We start from the raw sequence: 27,522 nt of genomic DNA, 5'->3' as shown, positions 1-27,522 counted from the left end.
AAGTAATGCAGTCTTATATGAAAGAAATTTCATATCCACAGACTCATTGGGTTCAAACGGGGGGCTACAAAGGGCCTCCAGCACCAAAGACAAGTCCCAAGCAAGGACACTGGACTTAAGCACAGGTCTCAGCCGGCGAACCCCTTTCAGAAAACGTAAGGCAAGGGAATTTGCACCTGGTGTCACCCCGTCAAAGCTAATATGACAAGCAGATATAGCTGCTAAATAAATCTTAATTGTCGTAGATGAAAGGCCCTTTTCCCACAGCTCCTGTCAAAACATCCACAATAGAGGTCTAAGAAGCTTGGGAAGAAAAGCGTCTGGACTTCTTTAGATTGCTTGAAGATGTTTCACCTCTCATCCGGAGAGGTTCTTCAGAACTGAAGAAGCTTCTTGACTACGATGACCTGGATGACTGAGAACCTTCACAGACATATCCACAATAGAGCACTGAAATGGGAGAGTGTGGCAGTCCTGGCACCATTGCTCGAAGGCTTGCCATTTGTAAGCGTACAAGCCTCTAGTAGATGAGGCCCTAGCGCTCTGAATTGTCGCTATCACACTAGGTGGCAAACCCTTAGCAATCAAGTTTAACCTCTCAGCAGGTAATCATGAAGGTGCCACAGATCCGGGTGAACCACTTCTCCTCCCGCCTGAGAGAGGAAGTCCCTGCGGAGAGGAAGCTGCCAAGGACCCGCTGCTAGCAGGCTGATTATCTCTGCATACCACAGCCTTGTGGGCCACCAAGGGTCCACTAGAATCAGAGAGAGGAACTACCAACGCACTCTCTCTAGAACTGGAGATATCATTTCCACTGGCGGAAATGCATACAGGAGCACGTCTGGCCATTGGTGCGCTAGTGCGTCCAAGCCCAAGGGTGCATCGTGGTCGATTATGGAGAAGAACAGGGGGCAGTGAGTATTTATCCTGGAAGCAAAAAGATCTATTTGCGCCTTGCCAAATAGATCCCAAATCTGAGCCACTATTAAAGAAGACCCCCCTTGGGCTCCCTCCAAGGAGCTAGCACGCAAAGACGTGGTTACTTTTCTGTTGATTGTTGATGTGTTTCTATGCACAAGCACCCTGTGATGTTAATGATGGCCATGTCTCTTAATTTGAAATGACTCCCACAAAGATACATTTTTGTTTTTAATGTGCTTTAAATTCTATTAACAGCTCTCTGATATACATTAGCATTATAATATTAGGGAGAAAACTGGCCGTCCCTGTTCAGTCATTAATAATAAATAACCTCTTAGTTCACTTGCCTCAGTTCTGCTGTGTTCACGACATCAGCGGAGCGGGAGGTGGCTTACTGGGCTTAAGCCCGGGTTGTTGTTTCAGAAGCCCGGGGTCTTTTGGAGTGTAATTTGTTTCATAGTTAGATGCCTGACTGACAACTGTGTAAAACAAAAACGACACACAATATTCGAAGCACATAGCAGGACCCTGAGGACCCGGCCTTCGCGGTCTAAAGAAAGCCGGGTATACGTCACGAGCTCCCTCGGTGGAGTGAAACTGCCGTCTGCTCCTTGCTATCTAAAATATAACCGGGCGCTGACGTAAACTCTCGACCGTCTCACACTTTGTTTAATCATTTTCTGTTTATTCAGCTGTGTGAAAACCCCGGAGGAACCCGAGGGATTAATAAAGTTAAATTTAATTTAATCTAATCTAATCTAATAACTTTATTCTCAGCCAAACCGATTTACTCACGAACAAATAAAACACTGAAAAAGCCAAACAATAGCATTTTTAAGTTATCTAAGTGACTTATATATCATGTTTAACCCGAGTAGTGAAAGACCGCGGGGGTTTGAAGACGATGTGTTGGTCGGCCCCCACCCATGCACACACCAGAAGTTGCTGCCGCCATTGTTGGAGACTGGAACTGGCTGGGCCGCGCTATGAATTCTGCAATATGGTTTTTCAATTTTGTTGTCCGGGTGGAAAGGAGGAGAGGGACAGGTGCTGCTAGGGCGAGACAGACGTCTCTCACGGAGTCCTTTAGTGCTGCAGGCAAGGAGTTCAAATAGCGCACAACTTCAGTTTTTTTATTTCTATATGATGAACTCTGCATTATTAAGTGATAAGAACAAGTAATCTGATGTCCTGTAATCATTATGATGCTATAATTTGAGATAAAATAAATAAAATAAGTTTTTGTACAAAGTATCGGTATCGGATCAGTATCGTCGATACCACCCTGAATATTACTTGGTATTACTTGGTAAAGGAAATCAGTGTATATCAGTGTATCACACATCACTATCAGGCACTAGCCGACTGAGCAGAGGCGGAGCCAGACATCAGGGCTTTGGAGCCACGCCCCCTCCCGCCATGCCAGTAGGCCAAACAAAGCACACGGAAACGTCAGCTATGGTTCGTACGTACTGTGTTGTCGGTTGCAACATTAGATCACACGATAGGGGATGCAAGAAGCTGGAAAATGGGCTCTCATTTCATCGTTTCCTCTCCTGGAGGCAACGGGAGGGATCTCATGTATCCGATATTACTAAACGAAGACGTCAGGCTTGGATTGCAACGGTGAGACTCGGACAAGGCGAGTGCAACGAAAGCGAAAAATAGCACCCAAAAACATACAAAATTGCGCTCATTGTACGCTAATCTGCACATAACTTTCAGATGAATCACGCACCTGGAATACTGGTATACATTTACCTTATGTGTATACACTAATTTTATCTTACAGGCTTTCGTTATGCAGCTGCAGAGTCTGAAGGTGTGCCCCGTGCAGAAGTAATCCCGTCGTTAAGTCTGACGTCACTAGCCGTTCTGGGCCTAAACTCCGCTGCAGGTCCATATATAACGATCACTATGGCATTACTGAGAGTTGAAAAACTGTCTAAATTCTTTCATCTTTAATAAAATGATCGGCGTTCTGCTCTACCAGGTGTAACAATTGAGTTTAACATCCAGGCATCCATGAAAACGGAATTTATGACATTTAACGGAGTTAGAAGTTAGCAGGAAGTTAGCTCGCTAGCTTCTATCTAAATACAATATAGCATGTCCTGACTGCGGGGTTTTGGAAACAAATTAAAACGTACAGCTCTGTTATCACTTCCAACATAAATGAAGACAGAAAACTAAACAGCAGTGACGTTTGTAGGGTTACTGAAGTTTGGCTAGCTGGTATATGATGTGCTACGTGACCGCTAGCGACACAGCTATGTGAGCATAATATAAACAAGCTAACTTTTTTCCCACTCGATAAAAGTTAACGTGAGTGTTCTCGGTGGTCAGGAACAAATGTAATCGCATGGCAGGATGCTGTAAAAGGACCAAACTTCAGCCAGGAGAACGACTGAGATAATCCATCCACAATACGAGGTTAGTTATTCACATACTGCTGCATGGGCTGTAGTTACATCCTAAGGTTTTAAAAACTGAGCTTAAATAAATAATTAGCGGTAATAAAAGCCGAGGGAGATCAACAGTGATCACTGACTGTTTTAGGAGCTTTTTGAGATTAAATAGAAGAAAATACATAACATTAAACATGTTAACAACACAAAAGCCATATTAAACACAGACTACTTTAGGCCCGGAAGTAGGATTCGTCACGTCATCACTTAACGACCGGATAGATGAAGATCTGACAGAAGACCAACAACAAAATCACCATGTCACGGAGGCTGTGGACAGGAGTTACTCATATCATGTGAGGGTGAAGACACAACACTGCTTGATAGGAATGTTAAGGTGTGCTGTGTTTTGGTGAACATGTGCCCCAGTGTGGTTGTCAAACCAGGGCCAAATGAAACTTGCTCTTGTTGAATATTCATAAAACTGCTGTGTTGCATGCACAGTTCATTGTAAATAATTGTACTTTCTGTAAAGTGGTTTCAATAAAACAGAAATTAAAAGTATGTTTTGTTTTGTTTTTTTTATTCAAGATCTGTTCACATGTACTTAGCAAGTACATGTGCAGGTACACATGAAATGCAAACTATTTACATGGCAACGCACAGCTGGCATCAATCGTGAATCGTTCATCTAGAGCAATTTTGGGGGCAGCTGCTGAGGAGAAGTCAATGTTATGTGCAACCTCTGGCCCTCTGATCTAAGGGGGACTCTTTGGTCTTCTTCCAGTCCTTGGCAAAGTGGTAACACATTAAAACAACTTGTAATTACAAACGATTGTTTGAACCGAATCTGTAAGTGTATAAAAATGGCTTAAAATGGTTTACAGTGAGTTCCTTGGACTTTCTGTTGTTCTAAATATTGGTCAATCCAACAAGTGCTTTTAAGCTAATCCTTTTTACGCTTCGAAGAGAAACTAAGCATATGCTTAAGAATAAAAACACCTTAAATGAGAATAATAGAAATTTTCCTTTACAACTTCTACTCAAGTACAATCAATAAAGAAAACCACAGACTCTTTGATGTTTGTTTTGAAGGAAAAGTAATTTCCTGTAAATGTTTATCTGTGTGAGATTTTTCAGAAAACATCAATTTTGTTTAAACGTGAGATACATGGCCTATTCTTTCCTTGTTCTACTTTTGTCTCATTATTAATCTGATTACTGTGGAAGACAAGATGGAAATATAATATTCTCATGTTAAAAAGATAGAAAAAAGATTTTATTACCCAGAAATCTAACTTTTCATGCCTTTGAGCATAAACATGAGCAGCAGCGCCCTCTGCAATTTGTGTGTGGAAGTGCAAAAGCTTACAGCACCTGGTATTCCCAGGCGGTCTCCCATCCAAGTACTGACCAGGCCCGACCCTGCTTAGCTTCCGAGATCAGACGAGATCGGGCGTGTTCAGGGTGGTATGGCCGTAAGCGAAGGAAGCCCGCTATAAAAGACCTTTTATACTTGGCAAATGTCACACACTTTCAAATATAGGATTGTGTTAAATTCCATATGTTACAGCGAAAGCATGCAGCTATTCGTTGTTAACTGCAGCTTCAACACTGAGCTGCAAAAATGCTTTTCCCACAGTAACATCTCCATAATAACACACGTTAGATTATTATAGAACCGTGTGTTTTGTAATTCAAACGTTTTTGTCGTTTGGAGACTTTAACTTCTATATAGAAGAGAAAACGTGTGCATTTGTCGCTACAGCATGTATAAAAATGCTGTTTCTGAGCTTTGCTTTCGCTTACGGCCATACCACCCTGAACACGCCCGATCTCGTCTGATCTCGGAAGCTAAGCAGGGTCGGGCCTGGTCAGTACTTGGATGGGAGACCGCCTGGGAATGCCAGGTGCTGTAAGCTTTTGCACTTCCACACACAAACTGCAGAGGGCGCTAAAACTGTCACTACTCCTTCCTGTAGTCTCTAGTTTCCTCCTGCTTTCCTTTAAGCACAAAAGCGCCTCGCTGATCATTTCCTAGATGCTAATCAAGGAATATTTAAGTTATGTTTCCTTTTGACAGTAACTACTATAAAACCTAAAGCAGCACCTCACTGTCAATAATAGATTAAATGAACAAATCACATTACTATTGCAGAGTATAACATGGAGACATGAAGTAAGTTAGAGAAAAAAATAAAAACAAGATGTGACATGTTGAATTTGATATAATTATAAAAAACAGAAACAGTTTTGGTTTATAGTTTACAGAGAATTTTACAGAAAAAGATAAAACACTGTGTCATATTCATATAAATGCACCGATCTGACAGACTTGCACAGGGTACAAAGCAAAGGAAGTGTTGAGTTCATCTGCATGGAGCCTGAATGACCGTCTCAGCAGATCATGTATGTGGCATACAGCCAACACTGGACCAATGAGCAAGCTTTACCTCATCCCTGTCCTCTCATCTTAGTATTCATACTGAAGTTTGCATGTTATGGAGTTTTTTTGTTGTTGTTGTTTTTGGCTGTCATATTTTCCTTTTTAAAAAAACGGCACCTTGAAATATAAAAATGTGCTCGACAGTCCTGCTACTTTAACCACAAATCATTTCCTGAAAATCGGGAAAGTGTCCCTGTTGCTGAAAATCTCACATCTTCATCATATTTGGAGGAAGTGGCTTGCAGCTCTGGTCGGTAAGATGTTTCCCTGGAGGAGAGAGAAGGACATTTGAGAGATTGATGACTCACAAGAGTCTAATCACATCAGTGCAACCAGTGGTTACTTATATTAGTTTATTAATTAGAGATGAACCGATCTGATATTACGTATCGGTCCGATACTGACGTAAATCACTGGATCAGATATCAGAGAGAAATAAAAAATGTAATCCGATCCATTAAATATCACGAAAGCATCTCTCAAAACTTGCGACACGGCGTAACTCAGCTCATAACCTTAGCACGTTGGAGCAGTATGCGTCACGTGATAGAGCGGCTGTGGCGTGCGAGACCTGTCGGCGGTCTGGTTGAGCAGTTGGAGCCTCGCTACCAAACCGACATTTCATCTTCGAGAAAGTTATCCCAGAGAGAAGTAAAGCAAGTGTGTAAGTTCATCACTGAATATTTGTAAAGCATTCCCATGTTAAGTTTAACAACCGATATATGGAACGACTGCCTCTTCTCTCTTTCCAAAGATTCTTTCTTTTGGTTTCAATAGTTCTCATCATGCTGATTGATGTCCAAGGGGTCTCCTTTCCCATAAGTTTGATTCTAATTCCTACCGCGGTGATGTTAAATTGGGGTGAAACGTCATCATAACAGCTTTGACTGACAGCTGCAGTCACGGAGAAACTTGCGTATCTCTGTTCGCGAATAGCAGATAGAGCGTAGGCTCTGAGAGGACGCCCAGCGTTTACGCTACGAAAACACGACCCGATGTGTAAATCAGATCCAACTGAATGTCATCAGAACATATTATATTATGAAATTTGTTTTCTTTTACTAATAAGTCGAGGATGAGGATTTGGAGAAACATTGAATATAGAAGTTTTCTATCTCTGATGATCAGTTTCAATGGTTGATTGTAAACTCACTTTACTAGTCCTCCTTCTTTAATATTCCATCCAGCGAATCAGCCCCGGAGCATGATCCTACCACCACCATGCTTAACATCTGGTACGCGGTTCTTAGATTTCAAAGGATCACCTTTGATACACCAAACATACTGTTGTCATTGTGGCCATATAGCTCAGTCATTGTCAAGTCTGCCCATAAAGCTGTCTTTCCAGAAGTGGTTGGGATCCTCAGTTCACAGTAATAAGAAATCCCCTCTGATCTAAGGGGGACTCTTTGGTCTTCTTCCAGTCCTTGGCAAAGTGGTAACATATTAAAACAACTTGTAATTACAAACGATTGTTTGAACCGAATCTGTAAGTGTATAAAAATGGCTTAAATGGTTTACAGTGAGTTCCTTGGACTTTCTGTTGTTCTAAATATTGGTCAATCCAACAAGTGCTTTTAAGCTAATCCTTTTTACGCTGTGAAGAGAAACTAACACTTGTAGTCAGCCATGATCACTAATGAGAAGTTAATAGGGCTCGTTGAGTTATGAGGTGAAGAACCTTCAGTGCCTCATATGAAAAGATTTGACTGTGTGTATGCTTTTGGCACTGTGTGCATTTGAGAAAATCCAAAATAAATTCAAACTTCTTTTTGAAAGCTGTTTTATAAATTTCAGTGGTATATTATTCATGCAGTAGGGAGTTGTCTTCTCCAACTACTGGGGCTGAAATAAGTTCATCTAGTTTAGAAACTTCCACTGAACAGTCTATTATAGTGTCAGAACTAAGCATATGCTTAAGAACTTAAACACTTTAAATGAGAATAATAGAAATGTTCCTTTACAGCTTCTACTCAAGTACAATCAATAAAGAAAACCACAGACTCTTTGATGTTTGTTTTGAAGGAAAAGTAATTTCCTGTAAATGTTTATCTGTGTGAGATTTTTCAGAAAACATCAATTTTGTTTAAACGTGAGATACATGGCCTATTCTTTCCTTGTTCTACTTTTGTCTCATCATTAATCTGATTACTGTTTAAGACAAGATGGAAATATAATATTCTCATGTTAAAAAGATAGAAAAAAGATTTTATTACCCAGAAATCTAACTTTTCATGCCTGTGAGCAGAAACATGAGCAGCGGCGCCCTCTGCAGTTTGTGTGTGGAAGTGCAAAAGCTTACAGCACCTGGTATTCCCAGGCGGTCTCCCATCCAAGTACTGACCAGGCCCGACCCTGCTTAGCTTCCGAGATCAGACGAGATCGGGCGTGTTCAGGGTGGTATGGCCGTAAGCCCGAGCTTAGCAACATAAAGGGCATTTTATAGGTGGCTAATGTCTCACAGTTTGATATATATTATTGTGCTAAATTCCATATGTTACAGCGAAAGCATGCAGCTATTCGTTGTTAACTGCAGCTTCAACACTGAGCTGCAAAAATGCTTTTCCCACAGTAACATCTCCATAATAACACACGTTAGATTATTATAGAACCGTGTGTTTTGTAATTCAAACATTTTTGTCGTTTGGAGACTTTAACTTCTATATAGAAGAGAAAACGTGTGCGTGTGTCGCTACAGCATGTATAAAAATGCTGTTTCTGAGCTCTGCTTTCGCTTACGGCCATACCACCCTGAACACGCCCGATCTCGGAAGCTAAGCAGGGTCGGGCCTGGTCAGTACTTGGATGGGAGACCTCCTGGGAATACCAGGTGCTGTAAGCTTTTGCACTTCCACACACAAACTGCAGAGGGCGCTAAAACTGTCACTACTCCTTCCTGTATTCTCTAGTCTCCTCCTGCTTTCCTTGAAGCACAAAAGCGCATCGCTGATCATTTCCTAGATGCTAATCAAGGAATATTTAAGTTATGTTTCCTTTTGACAGTAACTACTATAAAACCTAAAGCAGCACCTCACTGTCAATAACAGATTAAACGAACAAATCACATTAATATTGCAGAGTATAACATGGAGACATGAAGTAAGTTAGAGAAAAACAACAACAAGATGTGACATGTTGAATTTAATATAATTATAAAAAACAGAAACAGTTTTGCTTTATAGTTTACAGAGAATTTTACAGGAAAAGATAAAACACTGTGTCATATTCATATAAATGCACCGATCTGACAGACTTGCACAGGGTACAAAGTAAAGGAAGTGTTGAGTTCATCTGCATGGAGCCTGAATGACCGTCTCAGCAGATCATGTATGTGGCATACGGCCAACACTGGACCAATGAGCAAGCTTTACCTCATCCCTGTCCTCTCATCTTAGTATTCATACCAGGGGCGATTCTAGGATCAGAGCTTTGGGGGTGCTGAGCACCCAGAAAGCTGCCCAGCCAAGCAAGATAAACCTGTCTCTGTCAGTCCCTGCATCCTTAAATGTTGTCCCGAGTTCTCTCTGACTGTCATTTTGGTGCATTTAAACCCCTGTTCCTCCCTGTCCTCATCATCTGTTGTCTTCATCTCCGTTATCAGTCATCATAATTTTACCATCTCTGTGCAAGTCTGCAAATTTCTTTATTAAATCATAAGATTCTTAAATTCATCAAGTCTCCCTGTGCCTGGGTCCTCGTCACAAAACATGACATCACTGTTTTGTACATTTTAACACAATTTAATCCCACATTTGTGAAAGTAAAGCAAAACACTTTTTTGAAAAGTCTGTAACAAAACCATCAAATCTGATCAAGGTTATTTAAATGCTGCCAAAGAAGAATGGATTGGAATAGAAAAAATCCTAACCTTAATTACTGGGCGAGAATAATGAATGATACTCATAGTGAGTAAAAAGTAAACTGAGTGCATTTTTTGGACAGAGATTCACTTTTAATGTGTATGTATAATATAATACAGATACATAAAAATACACTCCCAGAACAGAATAAATTATTAAAAATAAATTATTACAAAATATTAATAAAAACTATAAAAATTGAGGCAACTTTGCCTGTGGTAGAATGTATACAATGTATGAAAAAATCTTTATTGCAGATACTAATTTTACTAATTTAATAATACTAATTTTGTGTTGTAAGATTTATGAGTTTCATGCTTTCATAGTGGTACTTAGGAGAGCTTTACATTTTTATCAGGTGGTCCACACTGTAAAAAGTTTGAGAAACACTGATAAGTGTTTGTGTGCTTTTGGAAAACATTTAAAGCTGCAGTACAGAATCTTTGAAACAAGCTTAAAACATTTTTAGAATATAAACAGAGCATCTGCTTCTCTTTACAGCTCCTCACTCCACCAGGGCTGTTTGGCACTTTCTGATAGTGTGCAAATGTAATGTACGTACTGCGGCAGTCATACAGACAACTGGACGGTCCAAAAGTTGGCCTACCTATTACTGGCTGAGGTTTTAGTAGAGTTGTGGCTGAACCACATAAAAATATATCATTACTTTTAATCTCCCCAATCAATTATAATGTTATGTTGGAATGTTGTTAAAGAGGGTCAAAATGTTTCAACCCAGTTTGTTTTGCAGATTCTGTATAACAGCTTTAATATAGGGAGGACACAACTTCCAGATTGTGTGAGTAAAATAAGTTGTGTTTTTTTTTTTTCTTTGCCAGTTTAACAGTTTCTGTTGTGCCTGTCACTGTTCCCTGTCTGTTTTCTTACCTGGTTCTTCCTAACCTTGACCTCATGTCCCCCTCTTTCCTCTCTCCCTCTTTGGACTGACAATCATACACAAATAGATTGTATTCAATTAGATGAAAAATTACATTAATATGAAAAAATAATATTAAGATCACTAACAAAAAGTCCTCTCTCAGTGTACTTTCAACCAAAAGGCAAATAACCAAACCACATGAACATCTAATAAAAGATATAAACATTGAAACACTGATCCAACATTATTCTTGATTGATGGATCATTTGATTTTACACTTTTACCTGAATGTGGGTCCTTTTTTTGAAAAAACTTCCTTATATCCATTATGAACCTGGCTGTCTCTCTGTATACACACACACACACACACACACACACACACACACACACACACACACACACACACACACACACACACACACACACACACACACACACACACACACAACAGGAGTTATAAGGTTAATGGGCATTCAGTCAGTTAGCTAGTTAGTATCCATTTCAAACAGGACGTGGTAACAACAGTAGGCTGCCGACAATTTAGTTTTCGATTTTAAATAGGCTGTATACATTTCAATGGGAGCAACAGGACGGTCAGATGTCGCTGAATTTACTACAGAGCAGGACGGATTGTAGGGTAGCAAACATTGTCGCAAAACAAGCTTTCAACACTGCAGGTTACCTGGTGTAATGTTTTTCAGCTAAAAAGAAACATAGTCTGACTCCTACCTAACTATATTAAGAGTAACTGAAGGTTAAATGCATCTAACATGTCCTGTTTTAAGCCAGGAACTCACACCTCCGCTCTGCTGCGTCTCAGCCACCATCTCTGGCAGCAACGGCGCTCAGTGTTGCCAACTCCTCAGTAAGGAAAATCGCTATTGGTTGTCCTAAAAGTCGCTAGAAGTCGCTAAATGACGTCATCACCTAATTTGCACAATTGGTCATGCTAATGTAATTGTAACCTACGCTGCTGGAGAGAGAAATAACATCGTGGACGAGACATAAAGTGAGCAAAAAACGTCCTAAATGCATTTAGAATTTATTTAGAACTACAAATTAAATTTCTTTTAGCAATTATTGTTTTTGTAATGTCACAATTCCAACCCTGCTCCTTTACCCGGGCTTGGACCGGCAAAAGTGACCCGAAATAGGCACTCTGGTGGAGTTACTTTGTGTGTGTGTGTGTGTGTGTTTATAAGTAGTTTTAAACCTGATCCACAAAACAGCATAAGAGTAAAAGAAGAACTGACTGCGTTACAGCACCCGCTGCTTGTTGAGAGTAAAAGCGATATGCGCTTTCACGTCTTTTTTTAGCGACTTTTTCTAGAAAAAAAAGTCGCTAGGGGGTCTGAAAACTCGCTAAATATAGCGACAAAGTCGCTAAGTTGGCAACACTGACGGCGCTAGAGCCAGAGTAGGGGAGAGGCGAGCTGGAACAAACCATTTTGGGAGGGGGGGTTATCTATACTTTTGTTGTTAAAATGTTACGTCTCAAGCAAGTACAGTACTGTATGCTTTTTATATTTTTAGTAGTGTGTCACACAAACAGCAAATATTGTAAAAAAAAGTAAGAAATCTTTGGGGGTGCTTTGATTCATTTTCGGGGTGCTGAAGCACCCCCAAAAATGGGCTAAAATCGCCCCTGATTCATACTGAAGTTTGCATGTTATGGAGTTTTTGGGGGTTTTTTGTTGTTGTTTTTGGCTGTCATATTTTCCTTTTTAAAAAAACGGCACCTTGAAATATAAAAATGTGCTCGACAGTCCTGCTACTTTAACCACAAATCATTTCCTGAAACTCGGGAAAGCGTCCCTGTTGCTGAAAATCACACATCTTCATCATATTTGGAGGAAGTGGCTTTCAGCTCTGAGATGTTTCTCTGGAAAAGAGAGAAGGACATTTGAGAAACTGATGACTCACAAGAGTCTAATCACATCAGTGCAACCAGTGGTTACTTGTATTAGTTTATTAATTAGAGATGAACCGATCTGATATTACGTATCGGTCCGATACTGACGTAAATCACTGGATCAGATATCAGAGAGAAATAAAAAATGTAATCCGATCCATTAAATATCACGAAAGCATCTCTCAAAACTTGCGACACGGCGTAACTCAGCTCATAACCTTTGCACGTTGGAGCAGTATGTGTCACGTGATAGAGCGGCTGTGGCGTGCGAGACCTGTCGGCGTTCTGGTTGAGCAGTTGGAGCCTCGCTACCAAACCGGCATTTCATCTTCGAGAAAGTTATCCCAGAGAGAAGTAAAGCAAGTGTGTAAGTTCATCTCTGAATATTTGTAAAGCATTCCCACGTTAAGCTTAACAACCGATATATGGAACGACTGCCTCTTCTCTCTTTCCAAAGATTCTTTCTTTTGTTTTCAATAGTTCTCATCACGCTGATTGATGTCCAAGGGGTCTCCTTTCCCATAAGTTTGATTCTAATTCCTACCGCGGTGATGTTAAATTGGGGTGAAACGTCATCATAACAGCTTTGACTGACAGCTGCAGTCACGGAGAAACTTGCGTATCTCTGTTCGCGAATAGCAGATAGAGCGTAGGCTCTGAGAGGACGCCCAGCGTTTACGCTACGAAAACACGACCCGATGTGTAAATCAGATCCAACTGAATGTCATCAGAACATATTATATTATGAAATTTGTTTTCTTTTACTAATAAGTCGAGGATGAGGATTTGGAGAAGCACTGAATAGAAGTTTTCTATCTCTGAAGGTCAGTTTCAATGGTTGATTGTAAACTCACTTTACTAGTCCTCCTTCTTTATTATTCCATCCAGCAAATCAGCCCCGGAGCATGATCCTACCACCACCAGGCTTAACATCTGGTACAGTGTTCTCAGATTTCAAAGGATCACCTTTGATACACCAAACATACTGTTGTCATTGTGGCCATATAGCTCAGTCATTGTCAAGTCTGCCCATAAAGCTGTCTTTCCAGAAGTGGTTGGGATCCTCAGTTCACAGTAATAAGAAATTCCCTCTGATCTAAGGGGGACTCTTTGGTCTTCTTCCAGTCCTTGGCAAAGTGGTAACATATTAAAACAACTTGTAATTACAAACGATTGTTTGAACCGAATCTGTAAGTGTATAAAAATGGCTTAAAATGGTTTACGGTGAGTTCCTTGGACTTTCTGTTGTTCTAAATATTGGTCAATCCAACAAGTGCTTTTAAGATAATCCTTTTTACGCTGCGAAGATAAACTAACACTTGTAGTCAGCCATGATCACTAATGAGAAGTTAATAGGGCTTGTTGAGTTATGAGGTGAAGAACCTTCAGTGCCTCATATGAAAAGATTTGACTGTGTGTATGCTTTTGGCACTGTGTGCATTTGAGAAAATCCAAAATAAATTCAAACTTCTTTTTGAAAGCTGTTTTATAAATTTCAGTGGTATATTATGCATGCAATAGGGAGTTGTCTTCTCCAACTACTGGGGCTGAAATAAGTTCATCTAGTTTAGAAACTTCCACTGAACAGTCTATTATAGTGTCAGAACTAAGCATGTGCTTAAGAACTTAAACACTTTAAATGAGAATAATAGAAATGTTCCTTTACAGCTTCTACTCAAGTACAATCAATAAAGAAAACCACAGACTCTTTGATGTTTGTTTTGAAGGAAAAGTAATTTCCTGTAAATGTTTATCTGTGTGAGATTTTTCAGAAAACATCATTTTTCTTTAAACGTGAGATACATGGCCTATTCTTTCCTTGTTCTACTTTTGTCTCATCATTAATCTGATTACTGTGGAAGACAAGATGGAAATATAATATTCTCATGTTAAAAAAAGATAGAAAAAAGATTTTATTACCCAGAAATCTAACTTTTCATGCCTTTGAGCATAAACATGGGCAGCAGCGCTCTCTGCAGTTTGTGTGTGGAAGTGCAAAAGCTTACAGCACCTGGTATTCCCAGGCGGTCTCCCATCCAAGTACTGACCAGGCCCGACCCTGCTTAGCTTCCGAGATCAGACGAGATCGGGCGTGTTCAGGGTGGTATGGCCGTAAGCGAGGGAAGCCCGCTAGAAAACACCTTTTATACTTGGCAAATGTCACACACACTTTCAAATATAGTATTGTGTTAAATTCCATATGTTACAGCGAAAGCATGCAGCTATTCGTTGTTAACTGCAGCTTCAACCCTGAGCTGCACAAATACTTTTCCCACAGTAACATCTCCATAATAACACACGTTAGATTATTATAGAACCGTGTGTTTTGTAATTCAAACATTTTTGTCGTTTGGAGACTTTAACTTCTATATAGAAGAGAAAACGTGTGCATGTGTCGCTACAGCATGTATAAAAATGCTGTTTCTGAGCTCTGCTTTCGCTTACGGCCATACCACCCTGAACACGCCCGATCTCGTCTGATCTCGGAAGCTAAGCAGGGTCGGGCCTGGTCAGTACTTGGATGGGAGACCGCCTGGGAATACCAGGTGCTGTAAGCTTTTGCACTTCCACACACAAACTGCAGAGGGCGCTAAAACTGTCACTACTCCTTCCTGTAGTCTCTAGTCTCCTCCTGCTTTCCTTGAAGCACAAAAGCGCCTCGCTGATCATTTCCTAGATGCTAATCAAGGAATATTTAAGGAATATTTCCTTTTGACAGTAACTACTATAAAACCTAAAGCAGCACCTCACTGTCAATAATAGATTAAACGAACAAATCACATTAATATTGCAGAGTATAACATGGAGACATGAAGTAAGTTAGAGAAAAAACAAGATGTGACATGTTGAATTTAATATAATTATAAAAAACAGAAACAGTTTTGGTTTATAGTTTACAGAGAATCTTACATGAAAAAAAACCCACTGCATCATATTCATATAAATGCACAGATCTGACAGACTTGCACAGGGTACAAAGCAAAGGAAGTGTTGAGTTCATCTGCATGGAGCCTGAATGACCGCCTCAGCAGATCATGTATGTGGCATACGGCCAACACTGGACCAATGAGCAAGCTTTACCTCATCCATGTCCTCTCATCTTAGTATTCATACTGAAGTTTGCATGTTATGGAGTTTTTGGGGGTTTTTTGTTGTTGTTTTTGGCTGTCATATTTTCCTTTTTTTTTAAAAACGGCACCTTGAAATATAAAAATGTGCTCGACAGTCCTGCTACTTTAACCACAAATCATTTCCTGAAACTCGGGAAAGCGTCCCTGTTGCTGAAAATCTCACATCTTCATCCTATTTGGAGGAAGTGGCTTGCAGCTCTGGTCGGTAAGATGTTTCCCTGGAGGAGAGAGAAGGACATTTGAGAGATTGATGACTCACAAGAGTCTAATCACATCAGTGCAACCAGTGGTTACTTGTATTAGTTTATTAATTAGAGATGAACCGATCTGATATTACGTATCGGTCCGATACTGACGTAAATCACTGGATCAGATATCAGAGAGAAATAAAAAATGTAATCCGATCCATTAAATATCACGAAAGCATCTCTCAAAACTTGCGACACGGCGTAACTCAACTCATAACCTTTGCACGTTGGAGCAGTATGCGTCACGTGATAGAGCGGCTGTGGCGTGCGAGATCTGTCGGCGGTCTGGTTGAGCAGTTGGAGCCTCGCTACCAAACCGGCATTTCATCTTCGAGGAAGTTATCCCAGAGAGAAGTAAAGCAAGTGTGTAAGTTCATCTCTGAATATTTGTAAAGCATTCCCACGTTAAGCTTAACAACCGATATATGGAACGACTGCCTCTTCTCTCTTTCCAAAGATTCTTTCTTTTGTTTTCAAATGTTCTCATCACGCTGATTGATGTCCAAGGGGTCTCCTTTCCCATAAGTTTGATTCTAATTCCTACCGCGGTGATGTTAAATTGGGGTGAAACGTCATCATAACAGCTTTGACTGACAGCTGCAGTCACGGAGAAACTTGCGTATCTCTGTTCGCGAATAGCAGATAGAGCGTAGGCTCTGAGAGGACGCCCAGCGTTTACGCTACGAAAACACGACCCGATGTGTAAATCAGATCCAACTGAATGTCATCAGAACATATTATATTATGAAATTTGTTTTCTTTTACTAATAAGTCGAGGATGAGGATTTGGAGTAACACTGAATATAGAAGTTTTCTATCTCTGAAGGTCAGTTTCAATGGTTGATTGTAAACTCACTTTACTAGTCCTCCTTCTTTATTATTCCATCCAGCAAATCAGCCCCGGAGCATGATCCTACCACCACCATGCTTAACATCTGGTACAGTGTTCTCAGATTTCAAAGGATCACCTTTGATACACCAAACATACTGTTGTCATTGTGGCCATATAGCTCAGTCATTGTCAAGTCTGCCCATAAAGCTTTCTTTCCAGAAGTGGTTGGGATCCTCAGTTCACAGTAATAACAAATTCGCTCTGATCTAAGGGGGACTCTTTGGTCTTCTTCCAGTCCTTGGCAAAGTGGTAACACATTAAAACAACTTGTAATTACAAACGATTGTTTGAACCGAATCTGTAAGTGTATAAAAATAGCTTAAAATGGTTTACAGTGAGTTCCTTGGACTTTCTGTTGTTCTAAATATTGGTCAATCCAACAAGTGCTTTTAAGCAAATCCTTTTTACGCTGCGAAGAGAAACTAACACTTGTAGTCAGCCATGATCAGTAATGAGAAGTTAATAGGGCTCGTTGAGTTATGAGGTGAAGAACCTTCAGTGCCTCATATGAAAAGATTTGACTGTGTGTATGCTTTTGGCACTGTGTGCATTTGAGAAAATCCAAAATAAATTCAAACTTCTTTTTGAAAGCTGTTTTATAAATTTCAGTGGTATATTATTCATGCAATAGGGAGTTGTCTTCTCCAACTACTGGGGCTGAAATAAGTTCATCTAGTTTAGAAACTTCCACTGAACAGTCTATTATAGTGTCAGAACTAAGCATGTGCTTAAGAACTTAAACACTTTAAATGAGAATAATAGAAATGTTCCTTTACAGCTTCTACTCAAGTACAATCAATAAAGAAAACCACAGACTCTTTGATGTTTGTTTTGAAGGAAAAGTAATTTCCTGTAAATGTTTATCTGTGTGAGATTTTTCAGAAAACATCAATTTTATTTAAATGTGAGATACATGGCCTATTCTTTCCTTGTTCTACTTTTGTCTCATCATTAATCTGATTACTGTGGAAGACAAGATGGAAATATAATATTCTCATGTTAAAAAGATAGAAAAAAGATTTTATTACCCAGAAATCTAACTTTTCATGCTTGTGAGTATAAACATGAGCAGCAGCGCCCTCTGCAGTTTGTGTGTTGAAGTGCAAAAGCTTACAGCACCTGGTATTCCCAGGCGGTCTCCCATCCAAGTACTGACCAGGCCCGACCCTGCTTAGCTTCCGAGATCAGACGAGATCGGGCGTGTTCAGGGTGGTATGGCCGTAAGCGAGGGAAGCCCGCTAGAAAACACCTTTTATACTTGGCAAATGTCACACACACTTTCAAATATAGTATTGTGTTAAATTCCATATGTTACAGCGAAAGCATGCAGCTATTCGTTGTTAACTGCAGCTTCAACCCTGAGCTGCACAAATACTTTTCCCACAGTAACATCTCCATAATAACACACGTTAGATTATTATAGAACCGTGTGTTTTGTAATTCAAACATTTTTGTCGTTTGGAGACTTTAACTTCTATATAGAAGAGAAAACGTGTGCATGTGTCGCTACAGCATGTATAAAAATGCTGTTTCTGAGCTCTGCTTTCGCTTACGGCCATACCACCCTGAACACGCCCGATCTCGTCTGATCTCGGAAGCTAAGCAGGGTCGGGCCTGGTCAGTACTTGGATGGGAGACCGCCTGGGAATACCAGGTGCTGTAAGCTTTTGCACTTCCACACACAAACTGCAGAGGGCGCTAAAACTGTCACTACTCCTTCCTGTAGTCTCTAGTCTCCTCCTGCTTTCCTTGAAGCACAAAAGCGCCTCGCTGATCATTTCCTAGATGCTAATCAAGGAATATTTAAGGAATATTTCCTTTTGACAGTAACTACTATAAAACCTAAAGCAGCACCTCACTGTCAATAATAGATTAAACGAACAAATCACATTAATATTGCAGAGTATAACATGGAGACATGAAGTAAGTTAGAGAAAAAACAAGATGTGACATGTTGAATTTAATATAATTATAAAAAACAGAAACAGTTTTGGTTTATAGTTTACAGAGAATCTTACATGAAAAAAAACCCACTGCATCATATTCATATAAATGCACAGATCTGACAGACTTGCACAGGGTACAAAGCAAAGGAAGTGTTGAGTTCATCTGCATGGAGCCTGAATGACCGCCTCAGCAGATCATGTATGTGGCATACGGCCAACACTGGACCAATGAGCAAGCTTTACCTCATCCATGTCCTCTCATCTTAGTATTCATACTGAAGTTTGCATGTTATGGAGTTTTTGGGGGTTTTTTGTTGTTGTTTTTGGCTGTCATATTTTCCTTTTTTTTTAAAAACGGCACCTTGAAATATAAAAATGTGCTCGACAGTCCTGCTACTTTAACCACAAATCATTTCCTGAAACTCGGGAAAGCGTCCCTGTTGCTGAAAATCTCACATCTTCATCCTATTTGGAGGAAGTGGCTTGCAGCTCTGGTCGGTAAGATGTTTCCCTGGAGGAGAGAGAAGGACATTTGAGAGATTGATGACTCACAAGAGTCTAATCACATCAGTGCAACCAGTGGTTACTTGTATTAGTTTATTAATTAGAGATGAACCGATCTGATATTACGTATCGGTCCGATACTGACGTAAATCACTGGATCAGATATCAGAGAGAAATAAAAAATGTAATCCGATCCATTAAATATCACGAAAGCATCTCTCAAAACTTGCGACACGGCGTAACTCAACTCATAACCTTTGCACGTTGGAGCAGTATGCGTCACGTGATAGAGCGGCTGTGGCGTGCGAGATCTGTCGGCGGTCTGGTTGAGCAGTTGGAGCCTCGCTACCAAACCGGCATTTCATCTTCGAGGAAGTTATCCCAGAGAGAAGTAAAGCAAGTGTGTAAGTTCATCTCTGAATATTTGTAAAGCATTCCCACGTTAAGCTTAACAACCGATATATGGAACGACTGCCTCTTCTCTCTTTCCAAAGATTCTTTCTTTTGTTTTCAAATGTTCTCATCACGCTGATTGATGTCCAAGGGGTCTCCTTTCCCATAAGTTTGATTCTAATTCCTACCGCGGTGATGTTAAATTGGGGTGAAACGTCATCATAACAGCTTTGACTGACAGCTGCAGTCACGGAGAAACTTGCGTATCTCTGTTCGCGAATAGCAGATAGAGCGTAGGCTCTGAGAGGACGCCCAGCGTTTACGCTACGAAAACACGACCCGATGTGTAAATCAGATCCAACTGAATGTCATCAGAACATATTATATTATGAAATTTGTTTTCTTTTACTAATAAGTCGAGGATGAGGATTTGGAGTAACACTGAATATAGAAGTTTTCTATCTCTGAAGGTCAGTTTCAATGGTTGATTGTAAACTCACTTTACTAGTCCTCCTTCTTTATTATTCCATCCAGCAAATCAGCCCCGGAGCATGATCCTACCACCACCATGCTTAACATCTGGTACAGTGTTCTCAGATTTCAAAGGATCACCTTTGATACACCAAACATACTGTTGTCATTGTGGCCATATAGCTCAGTCATTGTCAAGTCTGCCCATAAAGCTTTCTTTCCAGAAGTGGTTGGGATCCTCAGTTCACAGTAATAACAAATTCGCTCTGATCTAAGGGGGACTCTTTGGTCTTCTTCCAGTCCTTGGCAAAGTGGTAACACATTAAAACAACTTGTAATTACAAACGATTGTTTGAACCGAATCTGTAAGTGTATAAAAATAGCTTAAAATGGTTTACAGTGAGTTCCTTGGACTTTCTGTTGTTCTAAATATTGGTCAATCCAACAAGTGCTTTTAAGCAAATCCTTTTTACGCTGCGAAGAGAAACTAACACTTGTAGTCAGCCATGATCAGTAATGAGAAGTTAATAGGGCTTGTTGAGTTATGAGGTGAAGAACCTTCAGTGCCTCATATGAAAAGATTTGACTGTGTGTATGCTTTTGGCACTGTGTGCATTTGAGAAAATCCAAAATAAATTCAAACTTCTTTTTGAAAGCTGTTTTATAAATTTCAGTGGTATATTATTCATGCAATAGGGAGTTGTCTTCTCCAACTACTGGGGCTGAAATAAGTTCATCTAGTTTAGAAACTTCCACTGAACAGTCTATTATAGTGTCAGAACTAAGCATGTGCTTAAGAACTTAAACACTTTAAATGAGAATAATAGAAATTTTCCTTTACAGCTTCTACTCAAGTACAATCAATAAAGAAAACCACAGACTCTTTGATGTTTGTGTTGAAGGAAAAGTAATTTCCTGTAAATGTTTATCTGTGTGAGATTTTTCAGAAAACATCAATTTTGTTTAAACGTGAGATACATGGCCTATTCTTTCCTTGTTCTACTTTTGTCTCATCATTAATCTGATTACTGTGGAAGACAAGATGGAAATATAATATTCTCATGTTAAAAAGATAGAAAAAAGATTTTATTACCCAGAAATCTAACTTTTCATGCCTTTGAGCATAAACATGGGCAGCAGCGCCCTCTGCAGTTTGTGTGTTGAAGTGCAAAAGCTTACAGCACCTGGTATTCCCAGGCGGTCTCCCATCCAAGTACTGACCAGGCCCGACCCTGCTTAGCTTCCGAGATCAGACGAGATCGGGCGTGTTCAGGGTGGTATGGCCGTAAGCGAGGGAAGTCCGCTATAAAAGACCTTTTATACTTGGCAAATGTCACACACTTTCAAATATAGGATTGTGCTAAGCTTCACGTATTACAGCCAAAACATGCAAAAATTTCTTGTGAACTGCAGCTTCAACAGTGTTGGGACTAACGCGTTATTAAGTAACGCGTTACAGTAACTACGTTATTATTGTGGTAACGAGCATGGTAACTAGTTATTATGCCAAAATCAGGAACGCGTTAGTCGTTACTGGGATTTAGATACGGTCGTTACTCGTTACTTCGTGTGGTGGCTATCGCGGAGCTTCCACAGATTCAATAACATTAGCAAGTGGTGGAGGCAGCAGGTGGATGAGGGAAAGGGGACACAGAAGGAAAAGAGACCCGAGGCGGCCGCCGGTCCAAGTGTGAACTGAACTTCAGGTAAGAAGTTATGACCTGCAGTCTATCTGGGTCAGATATAAACCAAGTTTAGGTGGAGTTTATTTTCGTTATTCTGACTTTTTACGTACTGCGTACTAGCTAGCATGACGGAGTTTCTATACAGCTGGGTGTGTGCTATGATGTTAGGGATGTTGAACTTTATTTTGTTCATAAGTTATTAGAGTTGCCAACCGTCCCGTCTGGTATTCAGAGAAAATATTACGCGTTTCTTATTGAGGTGAAAAGGAACACTTTGTCCCGTGTTGTGGAAGTTTTCCCACTTAAATAAAGCCTGCAGACGAGCGGTGAGCGGTAGCTAGCATTCTTTAATTCATGCACACAAAGACAACATACAAACAAGCTTGTGGAGCCTCATGGCCGCGGGACCGACGGTCAGCAGAGTCTCACTGAGCCAAAGTCAACCTCTCAGTTAAATACCTTCTCCAGGAACAAAAGGCAGTACACAGCTGTTTCACACCTTAAGGTTCACACTCCCTTGCTACTTCCCAGAGTCCTCAAGAGACAAAAGACTGGTCCTCTGGAGTTCCTGTTTTCCCCCCAACATCTTTGCTACACCCCCTACCATTTGTCTTAAGTACGAGTGTCAGACATGTTAAAACAATGAAATAATGTGATTAATACCTTAGTGAAAGAAATTCCTCTACACCCGTAATTCAGCTACAATGAAAAAGACACAAAGCTGGAGTTATTCTGTCTTTGCTGCACAGCTGCCTCTTCTTCTTTCATTCTCCCCCCTCCCTCTCCCGTTTCTACTTCAATCAGGAAAACTGATCAATGATCAGCTGATCGTCTCTCTTGTTTGTTTATCGCCCACTTTGCGCCAGAAAGAGGAAACCAGCCGATGTCGCGTTAAACAACAGCAGCACGTTTAAGCTTGATCAGCTGTTGTTAGAATTTATTTAATATTAATTTCTAGTATCAGCTGATGTTTGTTGGAGCCACAGCTGTAAAAAAGCTGCTGGTCATGATGTCGGTTTGGTTATCTGGTGAGAGGGAAACATGAAGATGAAACCAGGAGATGTCGTTACTGAATCATCAGAGCTGAGCAGGTGATGGAGAAACAGGTTTACCTTTTAGGTGACATGAATGAGTTGAAGGGAAGTTATCAACTGTTTCTGAGACACAGATAACCACAGGATCCTTTTTTAGGTAGCTGACAGCTGGTAACTGTGCAGGTGCGGATCTAGCAAAGTTTTGCCAGGGGGGCCAGGTAGGGCATTAACAGGGAGAGGGGGGCACAAAGAAATACTTTTCTTTCTTATTCTCATTTAAAATGTCTAGCTTTTAAAAAATAATTATCTGAATCTTACAACAAACGATTGATAGATTGATACATATATACCATCAAAATAGTGAACATCACTGTCACAACAGCGTTTGTTTTCATTCAAAGGCTTTATGATTTTTCCTATAATGGCCGGTCTCTAGTCAAAATGCCCAGGCTGATTTTTTGTCCCCGTCCAGCCCTGTATGCAGCTCATCTGCAGTCTGGTGTTACCTACATCTTCCTACTCAGAAGGCAGAATTTCCAAGTTCTGAGTACAATCAAAGCACCACGACTGCAGTTTTTGTGTTGGATGTAAAAGGCGCACATGACGCTGTGACGTAGGCTAGAATCATGGCAGCAGTCATTGATGGTCCAGGCGTGGGATTTCTCTCGTGGAAATATGCACATTATCTTTTCCTTTCTATTGGTAGGTGGCACAGTGCACTTGTGGCAAGTAAGCAAGCTAGAAGACTGGCAAAGTTATGGAAACAACACATTAACAAGAGAATTCTGAGTAAAATCAAAGTTACTTTCCCTAGTAACTAGTTACTTTGAAAGTAACAAGTAACTTGAAATAACTGAGTTACTTTTGATAGAAGTAACTAGTAATGTAACTAAGTTACTATTTTAAAGTAACTTACCCAACACTGTTCAACACTGAGCTGCAAAAATGCTTTTCCCACAGTAACATCTCCATAATAACATTTGTTAGATTATTATAGAACCGTGTGTTTTGTAATTCAAACATTTTTGTCGTTTGGAGACTTTAACTTCTATATAGAAGAGAAAACGTGTGCATGTGTCGCTACAGCATGTATAAAAATGCTATTTCTGAGCTTTGCTTTCGCTTACGGCCATACCACCCTGAACACGCCCGATCTCGTCTGATCTCGGAAGCTAAGCAGGGTCGGGCCTGGTCAGTACTTGGATGGGAGACCGCCTGGGAATACCAGGTGCTGTAAGCTTTTGCACTTCCACACACAAACTGCAGAGGGCGCTAAAACTGTCACTACTCCTTCCTGTAGTCTCTAGTCTCCTCCTGCTTTCCTTGAAGCACAAAAGCGCCTCGCTGATCATTTCCTAGATGCTAATCAAGGAATATTTAAGTTATGTTCCCTTTTGACAGTAACTACTATAAAACCTAAAGCAGCACCTCACTGTCAATAACAGATTAAATGAACAAATCACATTACTATTGCAGAGTATAACATGGAGACATGAAGTAAGTTAGAGAAAAAAATAAAAACAAGATGTGACATGTTGAATTTAATATAATTATAAAAAACAGAAACAGTTTTGGTTTATAGTTTACAGAGAATTTTACAGGAAAAAAAAAACACTGCGTCATATTCATATAAATGCACAGATCTGACAGACTTGCACAGGGTACAAAGTAAAGGAAGTGTTGAGTTCATCTGCATGGAGCCTGAATGACCGTCTCAGCAGATCATGTATGTGGCATACGGCCAACACTGGACCAATGAGCAAGCTTTACCTCATCCCTGTCCTCTCATCTTAGTATTCATACTGAAGTTTGCATGTTATGGAGTTTTTTTGTTGTTGTTGTTTTTGGCTGTCATATTTTCCTTTTTAAAAAAACGGCACCTTGAAATATAAAAATGTGCTCGACAGTCCTGCTACTTTAACCACAAATCATTTCCTGAAAATCGGGAAAGTGTCCCTGTTGCTGAAAATCTCACATCTTCATCATATTTGGAGGAAGTGGCTTGCAGCTCTGAGATGTTTCTCTGGAAAAGAGAGAAGGACATTTGAGAGATTGATGACTCACAAGAGTCTAATCACATCAGTGCAACCAGTGGTTACTTGTATTAGTTTATTAATTAGAGATGAACCGATCTGATATTACGTATCGTATCGGTCCGATACTGACGTAAATTACTGGATCAGATATCAGAAAGAAATTTTAAAAATGTAATCTGATCCATTAAATATCACGAAAGCATCTCACAAAACTTGCGACACGGCGTAACTCAGCTCATAACCTTAGCACGTTGGAACAGTATGTGTCACGTGATAGAGCGGCTGTGGCGTGCGAGACCTGTTGACGGTCTGGTTGAGCAGTTGGAGCCTCGCTACCAAACCGGCATTTCATCTTCGAGAAAGTTATCCCAGTTATCCCACTCTTTGGTCTTCTTCCAGTCCTTGGCAAAGTGGTAACATATTAAAACAACTTGTAATTACAAACGATTGTTTGAACCGAATCTGTAAGTGTATAAAAATGGCTTAAAATGGTTTACGGTGAGTTCCTTGGACTTTCTGTTGTTCTAAATATTGGTCAATCCAACAAGTGCTTTTAAGCGAATCCTTTTTACGCTGCGAAGAGAAACTAACACTTGTAGTCAGCCATGATCACTAATGAGAAGTTAATAGGGCTCGTTGAGTTATGAGGTGCAGAACCTTCAGCGCCTCATATGAAAAGATTTGACTGTGTGTATGCTTTTGGCACTGTGAGCATTTGAGAAAATCCAAAATAAATTCAAACTTGTTTGTGAAAGCTGTTTTATAAATTTCAGTGGTATATTATTCATGCAATAGGGAGTTGTCTTCTCCAACTACTGGGGCTGAAATAAGTTCATCTAGTTTAGAAACTTCCACTGAACAGTCTATTATAGTGTCAGAACTAAGCATGTGCTTAAGAACTTAAAAACTTTAAATGAGAATAATAGAAATGTTCCTTTACAGCTTCTACTCAAGTACAATCAATAAAGAAAACCACAGACTCTTTGATGTTTGTGTTGAAGGAAAAGTAATTTCCTGTAAATGTTTATCTGTGTGAGATTTTTCAGAAAACATCAATTTTGTTTAAACGTGAGATACATGGCCTATTCTTTCCTTGTTCTACTTTTGTCTCATCATTAATCTGATTACTGTGGAAGACAAGATGGAAATATAATGTTCTCATGTTAAAAAGATAGAAGAAAGATTTTATTACCCAGAAATCTAACTTTTCATGCTTGTGAGCATAAACATGAGCAGCAGCGCCCTCTGCAGTTTTTAGGTGGAAGTGCAAAAGCTTACAGCACCTGGTATTCCCAGGCGGTCTCCCATCCAAGTACTGACCAGGCCCGACCCTGCTTAGCTTCCGAGATCAGACGAGATCGGGCGTGTTCAGGGTGGTATGGCCGTAAGCGAGGGAAGTCCGCTATAAAACACCTTTTATACTTGGCAAATGTCACACAGTTTGATATATATTATTGTGTTAAATTCCATATCTTACAGCGAAAGCATGCAGCTATTCGTTGTTAACTGCAGCTTCAACACTGAGCTGCAAAAATGCTTTTCCTACAGTAACATCTCCATAATAACATTTGTTAGATTATTATAGAACCGTGTGTTTTGTAATTCAAACATTTTTGTCGTTTGGAGACTTTAACTTCTATATAGAAGAGAAAACGTGTGCATGTGTCGCTACAGCATGTATAAAAATGCTGTTTCTGAGCTTTGCTTTCGCTTACGGCCATACCACCCTGAACACGCCCGATCTCGTCTGATCTCGGAAGCTAAGCAGGGTCGGGCCTGGTCAGTACTTGGATGGGAGACCGCCTGGGAATACCAGGTGCTGTAAGCTTTTGCACTTCCACACAAACTGCAGAGAGCGCTAAACTTTCACTACTCCTTCCTGTAGTCTCTAGTATCCTCCTGCTTTCCTTGAAGCACAAAAGCGCCTCGCTGATCATTTCCTAGATGCTAATCAAGGAATATTTAAGTTATGTTCCCTTTTTACAGTAACTACTATAAAACCTAAAGCAGCACCTCACTGTCAATAACAGATTAAATGAACAAATCACATTACTATTGCAGAGTATAACATGGAGACATGAAGTAAGTTAGAGAAAAAAATAAAAACAAGATGTGACATGTTGAATTTAATATAATTATAAAAAACAGAAACAGTTTTGGTTTATAGTTTACAGAGAATTTTACAGGAAAAAAAAAACACTGCGTCATATTCATATAAATGCACCGATCTGACAGACTTGCACAGGGTACAAAGTAAAGGAAGTGTTGAGTTCATCTGCATGGAGCCTGAATGACCGTCTCAGCAGATCATGTATGTGGCATACGGCCAACACTGGACCAGTGAGCAAGCTTTACCTCATCCCTGTCCTCTCATCTTAGTATTCATACTGAAGTTTGCATGTTATGGAGTTTTTTTGTTGTTGTTGTTTTTGGCTGTCATATTTTCCTTTTTAAAAAAACGGCACCTTGAAATATAAAAATGTGCTCGACAGTCCTGCTACTTTAACCACAAATCATTTCCTGAAAATCGGGAAAGTGTCCCTGTTGCTGAAAATCTCACATCTTCATCATATTTGGAGGAAGTGGCTTGCAGCTCTGAGATGTTTCTCTGGAAAAGAGAGAAGGACATTTGAGAGATTGATGACTCACAAGAGTCTAATCACATCAGTGCAACCAGTGGTTACTTGTATTAGTTTATTAATTAGAGATGAACCGATCTGATATTACGTATCGTATCGGTCCGACACTGACGTAA

At 40.0% G+C, this 27,522-nt stretch overlaps 1 protein-coding gene, 11 non-coding genes and 1 pseudogene across 12 annotated transcripts in view; 7 read left to right on the top strand and 6 right to left on the bottom strand.

Moving 5' to 3' along the window:
* LOC148096337 (uncharacterized) overlaps positions 1–27,522 on the top strand; it is a 129,216-nt gene that overhangs the window by 74,712 nt on the left and 26,982 nt on the right. The gene's annotated exons all lie outside the window — the stretch shown is intronic.
* On the bottom strand, positions 4,695–4,813 carry LOC148096352 (5S ribosomal RNA). The gene has a single exon (XR_015717364.1). It is a non-coding gene; the product is annotated as a 5S ribosomal RNA (ribosomal RNA).
* Positions 5,133–5,251, top strand: LOC148096351 (5S ribosomal RNA). The gene has a single exon (XR_015717287.1). It is a non-coding gene; the product is annotated as a 5S ribosomal RNA (ribosomal RNA).
* On the bottom strand, positions 8,071–8,189 carry LOC148096350 (5S ribosomal RNA). Its single transcript, XR_015717363.1, has one exon. It is a non-coding gene; the product is annotated as a 5S ribosomal RNA (ribosomal RNA).
* On the top strand, positions 8,509–8,617 carry LOC148096349 (5S ribosomal RNA; annotated as a pseudogene).
* On the bottom strand, positions 14,427–14,545 carry LOC148096348 (5S ribosomal RNA). The gene has a single exon (XR_015717362.1). It is a non-coding gene; the product is annotated as a 5S ribosomal RNA (ribosomal RNA).
* On the top strand, positions 14,867–14,985 carry LOC148096347 (5S ribosomal RNA). The gene has a single exon (XR_015717361.1). It is a non-coding gene; the product is annotated as a 5S ribosomal RNA (ribosomal RNA).
* Positions 17,806–17,924, bottom strand: LOC148096346 (5S ribosomal RNA). The gene has a single exon (XR_015717360.1). It is a non-coding gene; the product is annotated as a 5S ribosomal RNA (ribosomal RNA).
* LOC148096345 (5S ribosomal RNA) lies at positions 18,246–18,364 on the top strand. The gene has a single exon (XR_015717359.1). It is a non-coding gene; the product is annotated as a 5S ribosomal RNA (ribosomal RNA).
* LOC148096344 (5S ribosomal RNA) lies at positions 21,185–21,303 on the bottom strand. Its single transcript, XR_015717358.1, has one exon. It is a non-coding gene; the product is annotated as a 5S ribosomal RNA (ribosomal RNA).
* Positions 23,853–23,971, top strand: LOC148096343 (5S ribosomal RNA). Its single transcript, XR_015717357.1, has one exon. It is a non-coding gene; the product is annotated as a 5S ribosomal RNA (ribosomal RNA).
* On the bottom strand, positions 26,039–26,157 carry LOC148096342 (5S ribosomal RNA). The gene has a single exon (XR_015717356.1). It is a non-coding gene; the product is annotated as a 5S ribosomal RNA (ribosomal RNA).
* On the top strand, positions 26,477–26,595 carry LOC148096341 (5S ribosomal RNA). The gene has a single exon (XR_015717354.1). It is a non-coding gene; the product is annotated as a 5S ribosomal RNA (ribosomal RNA).

The sequence above is a fragment of the Neolamprologus brichardi genome, chromosome 23 (genome assembly GCF_056152115.1).
Source record: "Neolamprologus brichardi isolate AB-2024 chromosome 23, ASM5615211v1, whole genome shotgun sequence".
Lineage (NCBI taxonomy): Eukaryota > Metazoa > Chordata > Actinopteri > Cichliformes > Cichlidae > Neolamprologus > Neolamprologus brichardi.
The sequence above is the reverse complement of the archived record's forward strand: the minus strand, read 5'-3'. Positions and strand labels throughout refer to the sequence as shown.